Below are 17,500 nucleotides of genomic sequence, written 5' to 3' on the forward strand. Positions count from 1 at the left end.
ATAACATTCTTTTCTATAACATTTTACATTAAATTTTTTCAACTTATCAATGAATTTACTTGAGTTAAGAAGTAAAAGAGGTCTAAAGTTAATATTTTTGAGCACCTACAGCCAAAACTCACTGGGCATGCCCTATCTCATCTGGTCTTGGAAGCTATGCAGTGTTGGGCCTGGTTAGTACTTGGATGGGAGACCACCTGGTAATACCATTTGCTGTAGGTAATTTTATACTGCCATAACATTCTTTTCTGTTACATTTTACATTTCATTTTTAAACTTATCAATGAATTTACTTGCGTTAAGAAGTAAAAGAGGTCTAAAGTTAAAGTTTTTGAGCACCTACAGCCAAACCACACTGGACATGCCCAATCTCATCTGATCTTGGAAGCTGTGCAGTGTTGGGCTTGGTTAGTACTTGGATGGGACACCTGGGAATACCAGGTGCTGTAGGGAATTTTATACTGACATAACATTCTTTTCTATTACATTTTACATTTAATTTTTTCAACTTATCAATGAATTTACTTGAGTTAAGAAGTAAAAGAGGTCTAAAGTTAAAGTTTTTGTGCACCTACAGCCAAACCACACTGGACATGCCCAATCTCATCTGATCTTGGAAGCTATGCAGTGTTGGGCCTGGTTAGTACTTGGATGGGAGACCACCTGGGAATACCTGGTGCTGTAGGTAATTTTATACTGCCATAACATTCTTTTCTATTACATTTTACATTTCATTTTTAAACTTATCAATGAATTTACTTGAGTTAAGAAGTAAAAGAGGACTGAAGTTAATGCTTTTGAGCACCTACAGCCAAACCACACTGGACATGCCCAATCTCATCTGATCTTGGAAGCTATGCAGTGTTGGGCCTGGTTAGTACTTGGATGGGAGACCACCTGGGAATACCAGGTGCTGTATGTAATTTTATTCAGCCATAACATTCTTTTCTATTACATTTTACATTAAATTTTTTCAACTTATCAATGAATTTACTTGAGTTAAGAAGTAAAAGAGGTCTAAAGTTAATGTTTTTGAGCACTTACAGCCAAAACACACTGGGCATGCCCAATCTCATCTGATCTTGGAAGCTATGCAGTGTTGGGCCTGGTTAGTACTTGGATGGGAGACCACCTGGTAATACCATTTGCTGTAGGTAATTTTATACTGCCATAACATTCTTTTCTGTTACATTTTACATTTCATTTTTAAACTTATCAATGAATTTACTTGCGTTAAGAAGTAAAAGAGGTCTAAAGTTAAAGTTTTTGAGCACCTACAGCCAAACCACACTGGACATGCCCAATCTCATCTGATCTTGGAAGCTGTGCAGTGTTGGGCTTGGTTAGTACTTGGATGGGACACCACCTGGGAGTACCAGGTGCTGTAGGGAATTTTATACTGACATAACATTCTTTTCTATTACATTTTACATTTAATTTTTTCAACTTACTTAAGAATTTACTTGAGTTAAGAAGTAAAAGAGGTCTAAAGTTAATGTTTTTGAGCACCTACAGCCAAACCACACTGGACATGCCCAATCTCGTCTTATCTTGGAAGCTATGCAGTATTGGGCCTGATAAGTACTTGGATGGGAGACCACCTGGGAATACCTGGTGCTGTAGGTAATTTTATACTGCCATAACATTCTTTTCTATTACATTTTACAATTAATTTTTTCAACTTATCAATGAATTTACTTGAGTTAAGAAGTAATAGAGGTCTAAAGTTAATGTTTTGGAGCACCTACAGCCAAACCACACTGGACATGCCCAATCTCGTCTGATCTTGGAAGCTATTCAGTGTTGGGCATGGTTAGTACTTGGATGGGAGACCACCTGGGAATACCAGGTGCTGTAGGTAATTTTATACTGCCATGACATTCTTTTCTATTACATTTTACATTTAATTTTTTCAACTTATCAATGAATTTACTTGAGTTAAGAAGTAATAGAGGTCTAAAGTTAATGTTTTTGAGCACCTATAGCCCAACTACACTGGACATGCCCAATCTCGTCTGATCTTGGAAGCTATGCAGTGTTGGGCCTGGTTAGTACTTGGATGGGAGACCACATGGGAATACCAGGAGCTGTAGGTAATTTTATACTGCCATAACATTCTTTTCTTTTACATTTTACATTTAATTTTTTCAACTTATCAATGAATTTACTTGAGTAAAGAAGTAAAAGAGGTCTAAAGTTAATGTTTTTGAGCACCTACAGCCAAACCACACTCGATATGCCCAATCTCATCTGCTCTTGGAAGCTATGCAGTGTTGGGCTTGGTTAGTACTTGGATGGGAGACCACCTGGGAATACCAGATGCTGTAGGTAATTTTATACTGACATAACATTCTTTTCTATTACATTTTACATTTAATTTTTTCAACTTATCAATGAATTTACTTGAGTTAAGAAGTAAAAGAGGTCTAAAGTTAATGTTTTTGAGAACCTACAGCCAAACCACACTGGACATGCCCAATCTCGTCTGATCTTGGAAGCTATTCAGTGTTGGGCCTGGTTAGTACTTGGATGGGAGACCACCTGGGAATTCCAGGTGCTGTAGGTAATTTTATACTGCCATAACATTCTTTTCTATTACATTTTACAATTAATTTTTTCAACTTATCAATGAATTTACTTGAGTTAAGAAGTAATAGAGGTCTAAAGTTAATGTTTTTGAGCACCTACAGCCAAACCACACTGGACATGCCCAATCTCGTCTGATCTTGGAAGCTATGCAGTGTTGGGCCTGGTTAGTACTTGGATGGGAGACCACCTGGGAATACCAGGAGCTGTAGGTAATTTTATACTGCCATAACATTCTTTTCTATTACATTTTACATTTAATTTTTCAACTTATCAATGAATTTACTTGAGTAAAGAAGTAAAAGAGGTCTAAAGTTAATGTTTTTGAGCACCTACAGCCAAACTACACTGGACATGCCCAATCTCGTCTGATCTTGGAAGCTATGCAGTGTTGGGCCTGGTTAGTACTTGGATGGGAGACCACCTTGGAATACCAGGTGCTGTAGGTAATTTTATTCAGCCATAACATTCTTTTCTATTACATTTTACATTAAATTTTTTCAACTTATCAATGAATTTACTTGAGTTAAGAAGTAAAAGAGGTCTAAAGTTAATGTTCTTGAGCACCTACAGCCCAACCACACTGGGCTTGCCCAATCTCGTCTGATCTTGGAAGCTATGCAGTGTTGGGCCTGTTTAGTACTTGGATGGGAGACCACCTGGTAATACCAGGAGCTGTAGGCAATTTTATACTGCCATAACATTATTTTCTGTTACATTTTACATTTCATTTTTAAACTTATCAATGAATTTACTTGAGTTAAGAAGTAAAAGAGGTCTAAAGTTAATGTATTTGAGCACCTACAGCCAAACCACACTGGAAATGCCCAATCTCGTCTGATCTTGGAAGCTATGCAGTGTTCGGCCTGATTAGTACTGGGATGGGAGACCACCTGGGAATACCAGGTGCTGTAGGTAATTTTATACTGACATAACATTCTTTTCTATTACATTTTACATTTAATTTTTTCAACTTATCAATGAATTTACTTGAGTTAAGAAGTAAAAGAGGTCTAAAGTTAATGTTTTTGAGCACCTACAGCCAAACCACACTGGACATGCCCAATCTTGTCTGATCTTGGAAGCTATGCAGTGTTGGGCCTGAATAGTACTTGGATGGGAGACCACCTGGGAATACCAGGTGCTGTAGGTAATTTTATACTGACATAACATTCTTTTCTATTACATTTTACATTTAATTTTTTCAACTTATCAATGAATTTACTTGAGTTAAGAAGTAAAAGAGGTCTAAAGTTAATGTTTTTGAGCACCAACAGCCAAACCACACTGGACCTGCCCAATCTTGTCTGATCTTGGAAGCTATGCAGTGTTGGGCCTGGTTAGTACCTGGATGGGAGACCATTTGGGAATACCAGGTGCTGTAGGTAATTTTATACTGACATAACATTCTTTTCTATTACATTTTACATTTCATTTTTTCAACTTATCAATGAATTTACTTGAGTTAATAAGTAAAAGAGGTCTAAAGTTAATGTTTTTGAGCACCTACAGCCAAACCACACTGGAAATGCCCAATCTCGTCTGATCTTGGAAGCTATGCAGTGTTGGGCCTGATTAGTACTTGGATGGGAGACCACCTGGGAATACCAGGTGCTGTAGGTAATTTTATACTGCCATAACATTCTTTTCTATTACATTTTATATTACATTTTTTCAACTTATCAATGAATTTACTTGAGTTAAGAAGTAAAAGAGGTCTAAAGTTAAAGTTTTTGAGCACCTACAGCCAAACCACACTGGACATGCCCAATCTCATCTGATCTTGGAAGCTATGCAGTGTTGGGCCTGGTTAGTACTTGGATGGGAGACCACCTGGGAATACCTGGTGCTGTAGGTAATTTTATACTGCCATAACATTCTTTTCTATTACATTTTACATTTCATTTTTAAACTTATCAATGAATTTACTTGAGTTAAGAAGTAAAAGAGGACTAAAGTTAATGTTTTTGAGCACCTACAGCCAAACCACACTGGACATGCCCAATCTCGTCTGATCTTGGAAGCTATGCAGTGTTGGGCCTGGTTAGTACTTGAATGGGAGACCACCTGGGAATACCAGGTGCTGTATGTAATTTTATTCAGCCATAACATTCTTTTCTATAACATTTTACATTAAATTTTTTCAACTTATCAATGAATTTACTTGAGTTAAGAAGTAAAAGAGGTCTAAAGTTAATATTTTTGAGCACCTACAGCCAAAACTCACTGGGCATGCCCTATCTCATCTGGTCTTGGAAGCTATGCAGTGTTGGGCCTGGTTAGTACTTGGATGGGAGACCACCTGGTAATACCATTTGCTGTAGGTAATTTTATACTGCCATAACATTCTTTTCTGTTACATTTTACATTTCATTTTTAAACTTATCAATGAATTTACTTGCGTTAAGAAGTAAAAGAGGTCTAAAGTTAAAGTTTTTGAGCACCTACAGCCAAACCACACTGGACATGCCCAATCTCATCTGATCTTGGAAGCTGTGCAGTGTTGGGCTTGGTTAGTACTTGGATGGGACACCACCTGGGAATACCAGGTGCTGTAGGGAATTTTATACTGACATAACATTCTTTTCTATTACATTTTACATTTAATTTTTTCAACTTATCAATGAATTTACTTGAGTAAAGAAGTAAAAGAGATCTAAAGTTAAAGTTTTTGTGCACCTACAGCCAAACCACACTGGACCTTCCCAATCTCATCTGATCTTGGAAGCTATGCAGTGTTGGGCCTGTTTAGTACTTGGATGGGAGACCACCTGGGAATACCTGGTGCTGTAGGTAATTTTATACTGCCATAACATTCTTTTCTATTACATTTTACATTTCATTTTTAAACTTATCAATGAATTTACTTGAGTTAAGAAGTAAAAGAGGACTAAAGTTAATGCTTTTGAGCACCTACAGCCAAACCACACTGTACATGCCCAATCTCGTCTGATCTTGGAAGCTATGCAGTGTTGGGCCTGGTTAGTACTTGGATGGGAGACCACCTGGGAATACCAGGTGCTGTATGTAATTTTATTCAGCCATAACATTCTTTTCTATTACATTTTACATTAAATTTTTTCAACTTATCAATGAATTTACTTGAGTTAAGAAGTAAAAGAGGTCTAAAGTTAATGTTTTTGAGCACTTACAGCCAAAACACACTGGGCATGCCCAATCTCCTCTGATCTTGGAAGCTATGCAGTGTTGGGCCTGGTTAGTACTTGGATGGGAGACCACCTGGTAATACCATTTGCTGTAGGTAATTTTATACTGCCATAACATTCTTTTCTGTTACATTTTACATTTCATTTTTAAACTTATCAATGAATTTACTTGCGTTAAGAAGTAAAAGAGGTCTAAAGTTAAAGTTTTTGAGCACCTACAGCCAAACCACACTGGACATGCCCAATCTCATCTGATCTTGGAAGCTGTGCAGTGTTGGGCTTGGTTAGTACTTGGATGGGACACCACCTGGGAGTACCAGGTGCTGTAGGGAATTTTATACTGACATAACATTCTTTTCTATTACATTTTACATTTAATTTTTTCAACTTACTTAAGAATTTACTTGAGTTAAGAAGTAAAAGAGGTCTAAAGTTAATGTTTTTGAGCACCTACAGCCAAACCACACTGGACATGCCCAATCTCGTCTTATCTTGGAAGCTATGCAGTATTGGGCCTGATAAGTACTTGGATGGGAGACCACCTGGGAATACCAGGTGCTGTAGGTAATTTTATACTGCCATAACATTCTTTTCTATTACATTTTACAATTAATTTTTTCAACTTATCAATGAATTTACTTGAGTTAAGAAGTAATAGAGGTCTAAAGTTAATGTTTTTGAGCACCTACAGCCAAACCACACTGGACATGCCCAATCTCGTCTGATCTTGGAAGCTATGCAGTGTTGGGCATGGTTAGTACTTGGATGGGAGACCACCTGGGAATACCAGGTGCTGTAGGTAATTTTATACTGCCATGACATTCTTTTCTATTACATTTTACATTAAATTTTTTCAACTTATCAATGAATTTACTTGAGTTAAGAAGTAATAGAGGTCTAAAGTTAATGTTTTTGAGAACCTACAGCCAAACCACACTGGATATACCCAATCTCATCTGCTCTTGGAAGCTATGCAGTGTTGGGCTTGGTTAGTACTTGGATGGGAGACCACCTGGGAATACCAGATGCTGTAGGTAATTTTATACTGACATAACATTCTTTTCTATTACATTTTACATTTAATTTTTTCAAATTATCAATGAATTTACTTGAGTTAAGAAGTAAAAGAGGTCTAAAGTTAATGTTTTTGAGAACCTACAGCCAAACCACACTGGACATGCCCAATCTCGTCTGATCTTGGAAGCTATTCAGTGTTGGGCCTGGTTAGTACTTGGATGGGAGACCACCTGGGAATACCTGGTGCTGTAGGTAATTTTATACTGCCATAACATTCTTTTCTATTACATTTTACAATTAATTTTTTCAACTTATCAATGAATTTACTTGAGTTAAGAAGTAATAGAGGTCTAAAGTTAATGTTTTTGAGCACCTACAGCCAAACCACACTGGACATGCCCAATCTCGTCTGATCTTGGAAGCTATGCAGTGTTGGGCCTGGTTAGTACTTGGATGGGAGACCACCTGGGAATACCAGGAGCTGTAGGTAATTTTATACTGCCATAACATTCTTTTCTATTACATTTTACATTTAATTTTTCAACTTATCAATGAATTTACTTGAGTAAAGAAGTAAAAGAGGTCTAAAGTTAATGTTTTTGAGCACCTACAGCCAAACTACACTGGACATGCCCAATCTCGTCTGATCTTGGAAGCTATGCAGTGTTGGGCCTGGTTAGTACTTGGATGGGAGACCACCTTGGAATACCAAGTGCTGTAGGTAATTTTATTCAGCCATAACATTCTTTTCTATTACATTTTACATTAAATTTTTTCAACTTATCAATGAATTTACTTGAGTTAAGAAGTAAAAGAGGTCTAAAGTTAATATTTTTGAGCACCTACAGCCCAACCACACTGGGCTTGCCCAATCTCGTCTGATCTTGGAAGCTATGCAGTGTTGGGCCTGTTTAGTACTTGGATGGGAGACCACCTGGTAATACCAGGAGCTGTAGGCAATTTTATACTGCCATAACATTATTTTCTGTTACATTTTACATTTCATTTTTAAACTTATCAATGAATTTACTTGAGTTAAGAAGTAAAAGAGTTCTAAAGTTAATGTATTTGAGCACCTACAGCCAAACCACACTGGAAATGCCCAATCTCGTCTGATCTTGGAAGCTATGCAGTGTTCGGCCTGATTAGTACTGGGATGGGAGACCACCTGGGAATACCAGGTGCTGTAGGTAATTTTATACTGACATAACATTCTTTTCTATTACATTTTACATTTAATTTTTTCAACTTATCAATGAATTTACTTGAGTTAAGAAGTAAAAGAGGTCTAAAGTTAATGTTTTTGAGCACCTACAGCCAAACCACACTGGACATGCCCAATCTTGTCTGATCTTGGAAGCTATGCAGTGTTGGGCCTGATTAGTACTTGGATTGGAGACCTCCTGGGAATACCAGGTGCTGTAGGTAATTTTATACTGACATAACATTCTTTTCTATTACATTTTACATTTAATTTTTTCAACTTATCAATGAATTTACTTGAGTTAAGAAGTAAAAGAGGTCTAAAGTTAATGTTTTTGAGCACCACCAGCCAAACCACACTGGACCTGCCCAATCTTGTCTGAACTTGGAAGCTATGCAGTGTTGGGCCTGGTTAGTACCTGGATGGGAGACCATTTGGGAATACCAGGTGCTGTAGGTAATTTTATACTGACATAACATTCTTTTCTATTACATTTTACATTTCATTTTTTCAACTTATCAATGAATTTACTTGAGTTAATAAGTAAAAGAGGTCTAAAGTTAATGTTTTTGAGCACCTACAGCCAAACCACACTGGAAATGCCCAATCTCGTCTGATCTTGGAAGCTATGCAGTGTTGGGCCTGATTAGTACTTGGATGGGAGACCACCTGGGAATACCAGGTGCTGTAGGTAATTTTATACTGCCATAACATTCTTTTCTATTACATTTTATATTACATTTTTTCAACTTATCAATGAATTTACTTGAGTTAAGAAGTAAAAGAGGTCTAAAGTTAAAGTTTTTGAGCACCTACAGCCAACCCACACTGGACATGCCCAATCTCATCTGATCTTTGAAGCTGTGCAGTGTTGGGCTTGGTTAGTACTTGGATGGGAGACCACCTGGGAATACCAGGTGCTGTAGGTAATTTTATACTGACATAACATTCTTTTCTATTACATTTTACATTTAATTTTTTCAACTTATCAATGAATTTACTTGAGTTAAGAAGTAATAGAGGTCTAAAGTTAATGTTTTTGAGCACCTGCAGCCAAACCACACTGGCCATGCCCAATCTCGTCTGATCTTGGGAGCTATGCAGTGTTGGGCCTGGTTAGTACTTGGATGGGAGACCACCTGGGAATACCAGGTGCTGTAGGTAATTTTATACTGCCATGACATTCTTTTCTATTACATTTTACATTTAATTTTTTCAACTTATCAATGAATTTACTTGAGTTAAGAAGTAATAGAGGTCTAAAGTTAATGTTTTTGAGCACCTACAGCCCAACCACACTGGACATGCCCAATCTCGTCTGATCTTGGAAGCTGTGCAGTGTTGGGCTTGGTTAGTACTTGGATGGGAGACCACCTGGGAATACCAGATGCTGTAGGTAATTTTATACTGACATAACATTCTTTTCTATTACATTTTACATTTAATTTTTTCAACATATCAATGAATTTACTTGAGTTAAGAAGTAAAAGAGGTCTAAAGTTAATGTTTTTGAGCACCTACAGCCAAACCACCCTGGACATGCCCAATCTCGTCTGATCTTGGAAGCTATTCAGTGTTGGGCCGGGTTAGTACTTGGATGGGAGACCACCTGGGAATACCAGGTGCTGTAGGTAATTTTATACTGCCATAACATTCTTTTCTATTACATTTTACAATTAATTTTTTCAACTTATCAATCAATTTAAGAAGTAATAGAGGTCTAAAGTTAATGTTTTTGAGCACCTACAGCCAAACCACACAGGGCATGCCCAATCTCGTCTGATCTTCGAAGCTATGCAGTGTTGGGCATGGTTAGTACTTGGATGGGAGACCACCTGGGAATACCAGGTGCTGTAGGTAATTTTATACTGCCATAACATTCTTTTCTGTTACATTTTACATTTCATTTTTTCAACTTATCAATAGAATGTACTTGAGTTAAGAAGTAAAAGAGGTCTAAAGTTAATGTTTTTGAGCACCTACAGCCAAACCACACTGGGCATGCCCAATCTCGTCTGATCTTGGAAGCTATTCAGTGTTGGGCCTGGTTAGAACTTGGATGGGAGACCACCTGGGAATACCAGGTGCTGTAGGTAATTTTATACTGCCACAACATTCTTTTCTATTACATTTTACTTTTAATTTATTCAACTTATCATTGAATTTACTTGAGTAAAGAAGTAAAAGAGGTCTAAAGTTAATGTTTTAGAGCACTTACAGCCAAAACACACTGGGAATGCCCAATCTCATCTGATCTTGGAAGCTATGCAGTGTTGGGCCTGGTTAGTACTTGGATGGGAGACCACCTGGTAATACCATTTGCTGTAGGTAATTTTATACTGCCATAACATTCTTTTCTGTTACATTTTACATTTCATTTTTAAACTTATCAATGAATTTACTTGCGTTAAGAAGTAAAAGAGGTCTAAAGTTAAAGTTTTTGAGCACCTACAGCCAAACCACACTGGACATGCCCAATCTCATCTGATCTTGGAAGCTGTGCAGTGTTGGGCTTGGTTAGTACTTGGATGGGACACCACCTGGGAGTACCAGGTGCTGTAGGGAATTTTATACTGACATAACATTCTTTTCTATTACATTTTACATTTAATTTTTTCAACTTACTTAAGAATTTACTTGAGTTAAGAAGTAAAAGAGGTCTAAAGTTAATGTTTTTGAGCACCTACAGCCAAACCACACTGGACATGCCCAATCTCGTCTTATCTTGGAAGCTATGCAGTATTGGGCCTGATAAGTACTTGGATGGGAGACCACCTGGGAATACCAGGTGCTGTAGGTAATTTTATACTGCCATAACATTCTTTTCTATTACATTTTACAATTAATTTTTTCAACTTATCAATGAATTTACTTGAGTTAAGAAGTAATAGAGGTCTAAAGTTAATGTTTTTGAGCAGCTACAGCCAAACCACACTGGACATGCCCAATCTCGTCTGATCTTGGAAGCTATGCAGTGTTGGGCATGGTTAGTACTTGGATGGGAGACCACCTGGGAATACCAGGTGCTGTAGGTAATTTTATACTGCCATGACATTCTTTTCTATTACATTTTACATTTAATTTTTTCAACTTATCAATGAATTTACTTGAGTTAAGAAGTAATAGAGGTCTAAAGTTAATGTATTTGAGCACTTATATCCCAACTACACTGGACATGCCCAATCTCGTCTGATCTTGGAAGCTATGCAGTGTTGGGCCTGGTTAGTACTTGGATGGGAGACCACATGGGAATACCAGGAGCTGTAGGTAATTTTATACTGCCATAACATTCTTTTCTTTTACATTTTACATTTAATTTTTTCAACTTATCAATGAATTTACTTGAGTAAAGAAGTAAAAGAGGTCTTAAGGTAATGTTTTTGAGCACCTACAGCCAAACCACACTGGATATGCCCAATCTCATCTGCTCTTGGAAGCTATGCAGTGTTGGGCTTGGTTAGTACTTGGATGGGAGACCACCTGGGAATACCAGATGCTGTAGGTAATTTTATACTGACATAACATTCTTTTCTATTACATTTTACATTTAATTTTTTCAACTTATCAATGAATTTACTTGAGTTAAGAAGTAAAAGAGGTCTAAAGTTAATGTTTTTGAGAACCTACAGCCAAACCACACTGGACATGCCCAATCTCGTCTGATCTTGGAAGCTATTCAGTGTTGGGCCTTGTTAGTACTTGGATGGGAGACCACCTGGGAATACCAGGTGCTGTAGGTAATTTTATACTGCCATAACATTCTTTTCTATTACATTTTACAATTAATTTTTTCAACTTATCAATGAATTTACTTGAGTTAAGAAGTAATAGAGGTCTAAAGTTAATGTTTTTGAGCACCTACAGCCAAACCACACTGGACATGCCCAATCTCGTCTGATCTTGGAAGCTATGCAGTGTTGGGCCTGGTTAGTACTTGGATGGGAGACCACCTGGGAATACCAGGAGCTGTAGGTAATTTTATACTGCCATAACATTCTTTTCTATTACATTTTACATTTAATTTTTCAACATCAATGAATTTACTTGAGTAAAGAAGTAAAAGAGGTCTAAAGTTAATGTTTTTGAGCACCTACAGCCAAACTACACTGGACATGCCCAATCTCGTCTGATCTTGGAAGCTATGCAGTGTTGGGCCTGGTTAGTACTTGGATGGGAGACCACCTTGGAATACCAGGTGCTGTAGGTAATTTTATTCAGCCATAACATTCTTTTCTATTACATTTTACATTAAATTTTTTCAACTTATCAATGAATTTACTTGAGTTAAGAAGTAAAAGAGGTCTAAAGTTAATGTTTTTGAGCACCTACAGCCCAACCACACTGGGCTTGCCCAATCTCGTCTGATCTTGGAAGCTATGCAGTGTTGGGCCTGTTTAGTACTTGGATGGGAGACCACCTGGTAATACCAGGAGCTGTAGGCAATTTTATACTGCCATAACATTATTTTCTGTTACATTTTACATTTCATTTTTAAACTTATCAATGAATTTACTTGCGTTAAGAAGTAAAAGAGGTCTAAAGTTAAAGTTTTTGAGCACCTACAGCCAAACCACACTGGACATGCCCAATCTCATCTGATCTTGGAAGCTGTGCAGTGTTGGGCTTGGTTAGTACTTGGATGGGACACCACCTGGGAGTACCAGGTGCTGTAGGGAATTTTATACTGACATAACATTCTTTTCTATTACATTTTACATTTAATTTTTTCAACTTACTTAAGAATTTACTTGAGTTAAGAAGTAAAAGAGGTCTAAAGTTAATGTTTTTGAGCACCTACAGCCAAACCACACTGGACATGCCCAATCTCGTCTTATCTTGGAAGCTATGCAGTATTGGGCCTGATAAGTACTTGGATGGGAGACCACCTGGGAATACCAGGTGCTGTAGGTAATTTTATACTGCCATAACATTCTTTTCTATTACATTTTACAATTAATTTTTTCAACTTATCAATGAATTTACTTGAGTTAAGAAGTAATAGAGGTCTAAAGTTAATGTTTTTGAGCAGCTACAGCCAAACCACACTGGACATGCCCAATCTCGTCTGATCTTGGAAGCTATGCAGTGTTGGGCATGGTTAGTACTTGGATGGGAGACCACCTGGGAATACCAGGTGCTGTAGGTAATTTTATACTGCCATGACATTCTTTTCTATTACATTTTACATTTAATTTTTTCAACTTATCAATGAATTTACTTGAGTTAAGAAGTAATAGAGGTCTAAAGTTAATGTTTTTGAGCACCTATATCCCAACTACACTGGACATGCCCAATCTCGTCTGATCTTGGAAGCTATGCAGTGTTGGGCCTGGTTAGTACTTGGATGGGAGACCACATGGGAATACCAGGAGCTGTAGGTAATTTTATACTGCCATAACATTCTTTTCTTTTACATTTTACATTTAATTTTTTCAACTTATCAATGAATTTACTTGAGTAAAGAAGTAAAAGAGGTCTTAAGGTAATGTTTTTGAGCACCTACAGCCGAACCACACTGGATATGCCCAATCTCATCTGCTCTTGGAAGCTATGCAGTGTTGGGCTTGGTTAGTACTTGGATGGGAGACCACCTGGGAATACCAGATGCTGTAGGTAATTTTATACTGACATAACATTCTTTTCTATTACATTTTACATTTAATTTTTTCAACTTATCAATGAATTTACTTGAGTTAAGAAGTAAAAGAGGTCTAAAGTTAATGTTTTTGAGAACCTACAGCCAAACCACACTGGACATGCCCAATCTCATCTGATCTTGGAAGCTATTCAGTGTTGGGCCTTGTTAGTACTTGGATGGGAGACCACCTGGGAATACCAGGTGCTGTAGGTAATTTTATACTGCCATAACATTCTTTTCTATTACATTTTACAATTAATTTTTTCAACTTATCAATGAATTTACTTGAGTTAAGAAGTAATAGAGGTCTAAAGTTAATGTTTTTGAGCACCTACAGCCAAACCACACTGGACATGCCCAATCTCGTCTGATCTTGGAAGCTATGCAGTGTTGGGCCTGGTTAGTACTTGGATGGGAGACCACCTGGGAATACCAGGAGCTGTAGGTAATTTTATACTGCCATAACATTCTTTTCTATTACATTTTACATTTAATTTTTCAACATCAATGAATTTACTTGAGTAAAGAAGTAAAAGAGGTCTAAAGTTAATGTTTTTGAGCACCTACAGCCAAACTACACTGGACATGCCCAATCTCGTCTGATCTTGGAAGCTATGCAGTGTTGGGCCTGGTTAGTACTTGGATGGGAGACCACCTTGGAATACCAGGTGCTGTAGGTAATTTTATTCAGCCATAACATTCTTTTCTATTACATTTTACATTAAATTTTTTCAACTTATCAATGAATTTACTTGAGTTAAGAAGTAAAAGAGGTCTAAAGTTAATGTTTTTGAGCACCTACAGCCCAACCACACTGGGCTTGCCCAATCTCGTCTGATCTTGGAAGCTATGCAGTGTTGGGCCTGTTTAGTACTTGGATGGGAGACCACCTGGTAATACCAGGAGCTGTAGGCAATTTTATACTGCCATAACATTATTTTCTGTTACATTTTACATTTCATTTTTAAACTTATCAATGAATTTACTTGCGTTAAGAAGTAAAAGAGGTCTAAAGTTAAAGTTTTTGAGCACCTACAGCCAAACCACACTGGACATGCCCAATCTCATCTGATCTTGGAAGCTGTGCAGTGTTGGGCTTGGTTAGTACTTGGATGGGACACCACCTGGGAGTACCAGGTGCTGTAGGGAATTTTATACTGACATAACATTCTTTTCTATTACATTTTACATTTAATTTTTTCAACTTACTTAAGAATTTACTTGAGTTAAGAAGTAAAAGAGGTCTAAAGTTAATGTTTTTGAGCACCTACAGCCAAACCACACTGGACATGCCCAATCTCGTCTTATCTTGGAAGCTATGCAGTATTGGGCCTGATAAGTACTTGGATGGGAGACCACCTGGGAATACCAGGTGCTGTAGGTAATTTTATACTGCCATAACATTCTTTTCTATTACATTTTACAATTAATTTTTTCAACTTATCAATGAATTTACTTGAGTTAAGAAGTAATAGAGGTCTAAAGTTAATGTTTTTGAGCACCTACAGCCAAACCACACTGGACATGCCCAATCTCGTCTGATCTTGGAAGCTATGCAGTGTTGGGCATGGTTAGTACTTGGATGGGAGACCACCTGGGAATACCAGGTGCTGTAGGTAATTTTATACTGCCATGACATTCTTTTCTATTACATTTTACATTTAATTTTTTCAACTTATCAATGAATTTACTTGAGTTAAGAAGTAATAGAGGTCTAAAGTTAATGTTTTTGAGCACCTATAGCCCAACTACACTGGACATGCCCAATCTCGTCTGATCTTGGAAGCTATGCAGTGTTGGGCCTGGTTAGTACTTGGATGGGAGACCACATGGGAATACCAGGAGCTGTAGGTAATTTTATACTGCCATAACATTCTTTTCTTTTACATTTTACATTTAATTTTTTCAACTTATCAATGAATTTACTTGAGTAAAGAAGTAAAAGAGGTCTAAAGTTAATGTTTTTGAGCACCTACAGCCAAACCACACTGGATATGCCCAATCTCATCTGCTCTTGGAAGCTATGCAGTGTTGGGCTTGGTTAGTACTTGGATGGGAGACCACCTGGGAATACCAGATGCTGTAGGTAATTTTATACTGACATAACATTCTTTTCTATTACATTTTACATTTAATTTTTTCAACTTATCCATGAATTTACTTGAGTTAAGAAGTAAAAGAGGTCTAAAGTTAATGTTTTTGAGAACATACAGCCAAACCACACTGGACATGCCCAATCTCGTCTGATCTTGGAAGCTATTCAGTGTTGGGCCTGGTTAGTACTTGGATGGGAGACCACCTGGGAATACCAGGTGCTGTAGGTAATTTTATACTGCCATAACATTCTTTTCTATTACATTTTACAATTAATATTTTCAACTTATCAATGAATTTACTTGAGTTAAGAAGTAATAGAGGTCTAAAGTTAATGTTTTTGAGCACCTACAGCCAAACCACACTGGACATGCCCAATCTCGTCTGATCTTGGAAGCTATGCAGTGTTGGGCCTGGTTAGTACTTGGATGGGAGACCACCTGGGCATACCAGGAGCTGTAGGTAATTTTATACTGCCATAACATTCTTTTCTATTACATTTTACATTTAATTTTTCAACTTATCAATGAATTTACTTGAGTAAAGAAGTAAAAGAGGTCTAAAGTTAATGTTTTTGAGCACCTACAGCCAAACTACACTGGACATGCCCAATCTCGTCTGATCTTGGAAGCTATGCAGTGTTGGGCCTGGTTAGTACTTGGATGGGAGACCACCTTGGAATACCAGGTGCTGTAGGTAATTTTATTCAGCCATAACATTCTTTTCTATTACATTTTACATTAAATTTTTTCAACTTATCAATGAATTTACTTGAGTTAAGAAGTAAAAGAGGTCTAAAGTTAATGTTTTTGAGCACCTACAGCCCAACCACACTGGGCTTGCCCAATCTCGTCTGATCTTGGAAGCTATGCAGTGTTGGGCCTGTTTAGTACTTGGATGGGAGACCACCTGGTAATACCAGGAGCTGTAGGCAATTTTATACTGCCATAACATTATTTTCTGTTACATTTTACATTTCATTTTTAAACTTATCAATGAATTTACTTGAGTTAAGAAGTAAAAGAGGTCTAAAGTTAATGTATTTGAGCACCTACAGCCAAACCACACTGGAAATGCCCAATCTCGTCTGATCTTGGAAGCTATGCAGTGTTCGGCCTGATTAGTACTGGGATGGGAGACCACCTGGGAATACCAGGTGCTGTAGGTAATTTTATACTGACATAACATTCTTTTCTATTACATTTTACATTTAATTTTTTCAACTTATCAATGAATTTACTTGAGTTAAGAAGTAAAAGAGGTCTAAAGTTAATGTTTTTGAGCACCTACAGCCAAACCACACTGGACATGCCCAATCTTGTCTGATCTTGGAAGCTATGCAGTGTTGGGCCTGATTAGTACTTGGATGGGAGACCACCTGGGAATACCAGGTGCTGTAGGTAATTTTATACTGACATAACATTCTTTTCTATTACATTTTACATTTAATTTTTTCAACTTATCAATGAATTTACTTGAGTTAAGAAGTAAAAGAGGTCTAAAGTTAATGTTTTTGAGCACCAACAGCCAAACCACACTGGACCTGCCCAATCTTGTCTGATCTTGGAAGCTATACAGTGTTGGGCCTGGTTAGTACCTGGATGGGAGACCATTTGGGAATACCAGGTGCTGTAGGTAATTTTATACTGACATAACATTCTTTTCTATTACATTTTACATTTCATTTTTTCAACTTATCAATGAATTTACTTGAGTTAATAAGTAAAAGAGGTCTAAAGTTAATGTTTTTGAGCACCTACAGCCAAACCACACTGGAAATGCCCAATCTCGTCT

At 37.2% G+C, this 17,500-nt stretch overlaps 4 non-coding genes and 68 pseudogenes across 4 annotated transcripts; all 72 read left to right on the forward strand.

Moving 5' to 3' along the window:
* The first annotated feature begins 337 nt into the window (after positions 1–337).
* Positions 338–453, forward strand: LOC148460808 (5S ribosomal RNA; annotated as a pseudogene).
* Positions 454–569: 116 nt separating this feature from the next.
* Positions 570–688, forward strand: LOC148460809 (5S ribosomal RNA). Its single transcript, XR_015874535.1, has one exon. It is a non-coding gene; the product is annotated as a 5S ribosomal RNA (ribosomal RNA).
* A 115-nt stretch (positions 689–803) lies between these two features.
* LOC148460810 (5S ribosomal RNA) lies at positions 804–922 on the forward strand (annotated as a pseudogene).
* A 116-nt stretch (positions 923–1,038) lies between these two features.
* LOC148460811 (5S ribosomal RNA) lies at positions 1,039–1,157 on the forward strand (annotated as a pseudogene).
* A 115-nt stretch (positions 1,158–1,272) lies between these two features.
* Positions 1,273–1,391, forward strand: LOC148460812 (5S ribosomal RNA; annotated as a pseudogene).
* A 116-nt stretch (positions 1,392–1,507) lies between these two features.
* LOC148460813 (5S ribosomal RNA) lies at positions 1,508–1,626 on the forward strand (annotated as a pseudogene).
* A 116-nt stretch (positions 1,627–1,742) lies between these two features.
* Positions 1,743–1,861, forward strand: LOC148460814 (5S ribosomal RNA; annotated as a pseudogene).
* Positions 1,862–1,977: 116 nt separating this feature from the next.
* On the forward strand, positions 1,978–2,096 carry LOC148460815 (5S ribosomal RNA; annotated as a pseudogene).
* A 116-nt stretch (positions 2,097–2,212) lies between these two features.
* On the forward strand, positions 2,213–2,331 carry LOC148460816 (5S ribosomal RNA; annotated as a pseudogene).
* Positions 2,332–2,447: 116 nt separating this feature from the next.
* LOC148460817 (5S ribosomal RNA) lies at positions 2,448–2,566 on the forward strand (annotated as a pseudogene).
* A 116-nt stretch (positions 2,567–2,682) lies between these two features.
* On the forward strand, positions 2,683–2,801 carry LOC148460818 (5S ribosomal RNA; annotated as a pseudogene).
* A 115-nt stretch (positions 2,802–2,916) lies between these two features.
* Positions 2,917–3,035, forward strand: LOC148460819 (5S ribosomal RNA; annotated as a pseudogene).
* A 116-nt stretch (positions 3,036–3,151) lies between these two features.
* Positions 3,152–3,270, forward strand: LOC148460820 (5S ribosomal RNA; annotated as a pseudogene).
* A 115-nt stretch (positions 3,271–3,385) lies between these two features.
* On the forward strand, positions 3,386–3,504 carry LOC148460821 (5S ribosomal RNA; annotated as a pseudogene).
* A 116-nt stretch (positions 3,505–3,620) lies between these two features.
* LOC148460822 (5S ribosomal RNA) lies at positions 3,621–3,739 on the forward strand (annotated as a pseudogene).
* Positions 3,740–3,855: 116 nt separating this feature from the next.
* On the forward strand, positions 3,856–3,974 carry LOC148460823 (5S ribosomal RNA; annotated as a pseudogene).
* A 116-nt stretch (positions 3,975–4,090) lies between these two features.
* Positions 4,091–4,209, forward strand: LOC148460824 (5S ribosomal RNA). The gene has a single exon (XR_015873486.1). It is a non-coding gene; the product is annotated as a 5S ribosomal RNA (ribosomal RNA).
* Positions 4,210–4,325: 116 nt separating this feature from the next.
* On the forward strand, positions 4,326–4,444 carry LOC148460825 (5S ribosomal RNA). Its single transcript, XR_015874536.1, has one exon. It is a non-coding gene; the product is annotated as a 5S ribosomal RNA (ribosomal RNA).
* A 115-nt stretch (positions 4,445–4,559) lies between these two features.
* LOC148460826 (5S ribosomal RNA) lies at positions 4,560–4,678 on the forward strand (annotated as a pseudogene).
* Positions 4,679–5,028: 350 nt separating this feature from the next.
* Positions 5,029–5,147, forward strand: LOC148460827 (5S ribosomal RNA; annotated as a pseudogene).
* A 116-nt stretch (positions 5,148–5,263) lies between these two features.
* On the forward strand, positions 5,264–5,382 carry LOC148460828 (5S ribosomal RNA; annotated as a pseudogene).
* Positions 5,383–5,497: 115 nt separating this feature from the next.
* Positions 5,498–5,616, forward strand: LOC148460829 (5S ribosomal RNA; annotated as a pseudogene).
* Positions 5,617–5,966: 350 nt separating this feature from the next.
* On the forward strand, positions 5,967–6,085 carry LOC148460830 (5S ribosomal RNA; annotated as a pseudogene).
* Positions 6,086–6,201: 116 nt separating this feature from the next.
* Positions 6,202–6,320, forward strand: LOC148460831 (5S ribosomal RNA; annotated as a pseudogene).
* Positions 6,321–6,436: 116 nt separating this feature from the next.
* LOC148460832 (5S ribosomal RNA) lies at positions 6,437–6,555 on the forward strand (annotated as a pseudogene).
* A 116-nt stretch (positions 6,556–6,671) lies between these two features.
* Positions 6,672–6,790, forward strand: LOC148460833 (5S ribosomal RNA; annotated as a pseudogene).
* A 116-nt stretch (positions 6,791–6,906) lies between these two features.
* Positions 6,907–7,025, forward strand: LOC148460834 (5S ribosomal RNA; annotated as a pseudogene).
* A 116-nt stretch (positions 7,026–7,141) lies between these two features.
* LOC148460835 (5S ribosomal RNA) lies at positions 7,142–7,260 on the forward strand (annotated as a pseudogene).
* A 115-nt stretch (positions 7,261–7,375) lies between these two features.
* On the forward strand, positions 7,376–7,494 carry LOC148460836 (5S ribosomal RNA; annotated as a pseudogene).
* A 116-nt stretch (positions 7,495–7,610) lies between these two features.
* Positions 7,611–7,729, forward strand: LOC148460837 (5S ribosomal RNA; annotated as a pseudogene).
* Positions 7,730–7,844: 115 nt separating this feature from the next.
* LOC148460838 (5S ribosomal RNA) lies at positions 7,845–7,963 on the forward strand (annotated as a pseudogene).
* Positions 7,964–8,079: 116 nt separating this feature from the next.
* On the forward strand, positions 8,080–8,198 carry LOC148460839 (5S ribosomal RNA; annotated as a pseudogene).
* Positions 8,199–8,314: 116 nt separating this feature from the next.
* LOC148460840 (5S ribosomal RNA) lies at positions 8,315–8,433 on the forward strand (annotated as a pseudogene).
* Positions 8,434–8,549: 116 nt separating this feature from the next.
* LOC148460841 (5S ribosomal RNA) lies at positions 8,550–8,668 on the forward strand. The gene has a single exon (XR_015873487.1). It is a non-coding gene; the product is annotated as a 5S ribosomal RNA (ribosomal RNA).
* A 116-nt stretch (positions 8,669–8,784) lies between these two features.
* On the forward strand, positions 8,785–8,903 carry LOC148460842 (5S ribosomal RNA; annotated as a pseudogene).
* A 116-nt stretch (positions 8,904–9,019) lies between these two features.
* LOC148460843 (5S ribosomal RNA) lies at positions 9,020–9,138 on the forward strand (annotated as a pseudogene).
* Positions 9,139–9,254: 116 nt separating this feature from the next.
* On the forward strand, positions 9,255–9,373 carry LOC148460844 (5S ribosomal RNA; annotated as a pseudogene).
* A 116-nt stretch (positions 9,374–9,489) lies between these two features.
* On the forward strand, positions 9,490–9,608 carry LOC148460845 (5S ribosomal RNA; annotated as a pseudogene).
* Positions 9,609–9,715: 107 nt separating this feature from the next.
* LOC148460846 (5S ribosomal RNA) lies at positions 9,716–9,834 on the forward strand (annotated as a pseudogene).
* Positions 9,835–9,951: 117 nt separating this feature from the next.
* Positions 9,952–10,070, forward strand: LOC148460847 (5S ribosomal RNA; annotated as a pseudogene).
* Positions 10,071–10,186: 116 nt separating this feature from the next.
* LOC148460848 (5S ribosomal RNA) lies at positions 10,187–10,305 on the forward strand (annotated as a pseudogene).
* A 115-nt stretch (positions 10,306–10,420) lies between these two features.
* On the forward strand, positions 10,421–10,539 carry LOC148460849 (5S ribosomal RNA; annotated as a pseudogene).
* A 116-nt stretch (positions 10,540–10,655) lies between these two features.
* On the forward strand, positions 10,656–10,774 carry LOC148460850 (5S ribosomal RNA; annotated as a pseudogene).
* A 116-nt stretch (positions 10,775–10,890) lies between these two features.
* Positions 10,891–11,009, forward strand: LOC148460851 (5S ribosomal RNA; annotated as a pseudogene).
* A 116-nt stretch (positions 11,010–11,125) lies between these two features.
* Positions 11,126–11,244, forward strand: LOC148460852 (5S ribosomal RNA; annotated as a pseudogene).
* Positions 11,245–11,360: 116 nt separating this feature from the next.
* Positions 11,361–11,479, forward strand: LOC148460853 (5S ribosomal RNA; annotated as a pseudogene).
* A 116-nt stretch (positions 11,480–11,595) lies between these two features.
* LOC148460854 (5S ribosomal RNA) lies at positions 11,596–11,714 on the forward strand (annotated as a pseudogene).
* A 116-nt stretch (positions 11,715–11,830) lies between these two features.
* Positions 11,831–11,949, forward strand: LOC148460855 (5S ribosomal RNA; annotated as a pseudogene).
* A 113-nt stretch (positions 11,950–12,062) lies between these two features.
* LOC148460856 (5S ribosomal RNA) lies at positions 12,063–12,181 on the forward strand (annotated as a pseudogene).
* Positions 12,182–12,297: 116 nt separating this feature from the next.
* Positions 12,298–12,416, forward strand: LOC148460857 (5S ribosomal RNA; annotated as a pseudogene).
* Positions 12,417–12,531: 115 nt separating this feature from the next.
* Positions 12,532–12,650, forward strand: LOC148460858 (5S ribosomal RNA; annotated as a pseudogene).
* Positions 12,651–12,766: 116 nt separating this feature from the next.
* Positions 12,767–12,885, forward strand: LOC148460859 (5S ribosomal RNA; annotated as a pseudogene).
* Positions 12,886–13,001: 116 nt separating this feature from the next.
* On the forward strand, positions 13,002–13,120 carry LOC148460860 (5S ribosomal RNA; annotated as a pseudogene).
* A 116-nt stretch (positions 13,121–13,236) lies between these two features.
* LOC148460861 (5S ribosomal RNA) lies at positions 13,237–13,355 on the forward strand (annotated as a pseudogene).
* Positions 13,356–13,471: 116 nt separating this feature from the next.
* LOC148460862 (5S ribosomal RNA) lies at positions 13,472–13,590 on the forward strand (annotated as a pseudogene).
* A 116-nt stretch (positions 13,591–13,706) lies between these two features.
* LOC148460863 (5S ribosomal RNA) lies at positions 13,707–13,825 on the forward strand (annotated as a pseudogene).
* Positions 13,826–13,941: 116 nt separating this feature from the next.
* On the forward strand, positions 13,942–14,060 carry LOC148460864 (5S ribosomal RNA; annotated as a pseudogene).
* A 113-nt stretch (positions 14,061–14,173) lies between these two features.
* Positions 14,174–14,292, forward strand: LOC148460865 (5S ribosomal RNA; annotated as a pseudogene).
* A 116-nt stretch (positions 14,293–14,408) lies between these two features.
* Positions 14,409–14,527, forward strand: LOC148460866 (5S ribosomal RNA; annotated as a pseudogene).
* Positions 14,528–14,642: 115 nt separating this feature from the next.
* LOC148460867 (5S ribosomal RNA) lies at positions 14,643–14,761 on the forward strand (annotated as a pseudogene).
* A 116-nt stretch (positions 14,762–14,877) lies between these two features.
* Positions 14,878–14,996, forward strand: LOC148460868 (5S ribosomal RNA; annotated as a pseudogene).
* A 116-nt stretch (positions 14,997–15,112) lies between these two features.
* On the forward strand, positions 15,113–15,231 carry LOC148460869 (5S ribosomal RNA; annotated as a pseudogene).
* Positions 15,232–15,347: 116 nt separating this feature from the next.
* On the forward strand, positions 15,348–15,466 carry LOC148460870 (5S ribosomal RNA; annotated as a pseudogene).
* Positions 15,467–15,582: 116 nt separating this feature from the next.
* LOC148460871 (5S ribosomal RNA) lies at positions 15,583–15,701 on the forward strand (annotated as a pseudogene).
* Positions 15,702–15,817: 116 nt separating this feature from the next.
* LOC148460872 (5S ribosomal RNA) lies at positions 15,818–15,936 on the forward strand (annotated as a pseudogene).
* Positions 15,937–16,052: 116 nt separating this feature from the next.
* Positions 16,053–16,171, forward strand: LOC148460873 (5S ribosomal RNA; annotated as a pseudogene).
* Positions 16,172–16,286: 115 nt separating this feature from the next.
* On the forward strand, positions 16,287–16,405 carry LOC148460874 (5S ribosomal RNA; annotated as a pseudogene).
* Positions 16,406–16,521: 116 nt separating this feature from the next.
* On the forward strand, positions 16,522–16,640 carry LOC148460875 (5S ribosomal RNA; annotated as a pseudogene).
* A 115-nt stretch (positions 16,641–16,755) lies between these two features.
* On the forward strand, positions 16,756–16,874 carry LOC148460876 (5S ribosomal RNA; annotated as a pseudogene).
* Positions 16,875–16,990: 116 nt separating this feature from the next.
* LOC148460877 (5S ribosomal RNA) lies at positions 16,991–17,109 on the forward strand (annotated as a pseudogene).
* A 116-nt stretch (positions 17,110–17,225) lies between these two features.
* Positions 17,226–17,344, forward strand: LOC148460878 (5S ribosomal RNA; annotated as a pseudogene).
* Positions 17,345–17,460: 116 nt separating this feature from the next.
* Positions 17,461–17,500, forward strand: part of LOC148460879 (5S ribosomal RNA) — a 119-nt pseudogene continuing 79 nt past the window's right edge.

Source organism: Taudactylus pleione, unplaced genomic scaffold, assembly GCF_031769625.1.
Source record: "Taudactylus pleione unplaced genomic scaffold, aTauple2 ptg000967l, whole genome shotgun sequence".
NCBI lineage: Eukaryota > Metazoa > Chordata > Amphibia > Anura > Myobatrachidae > Taudactylus > Taudactylus pleione.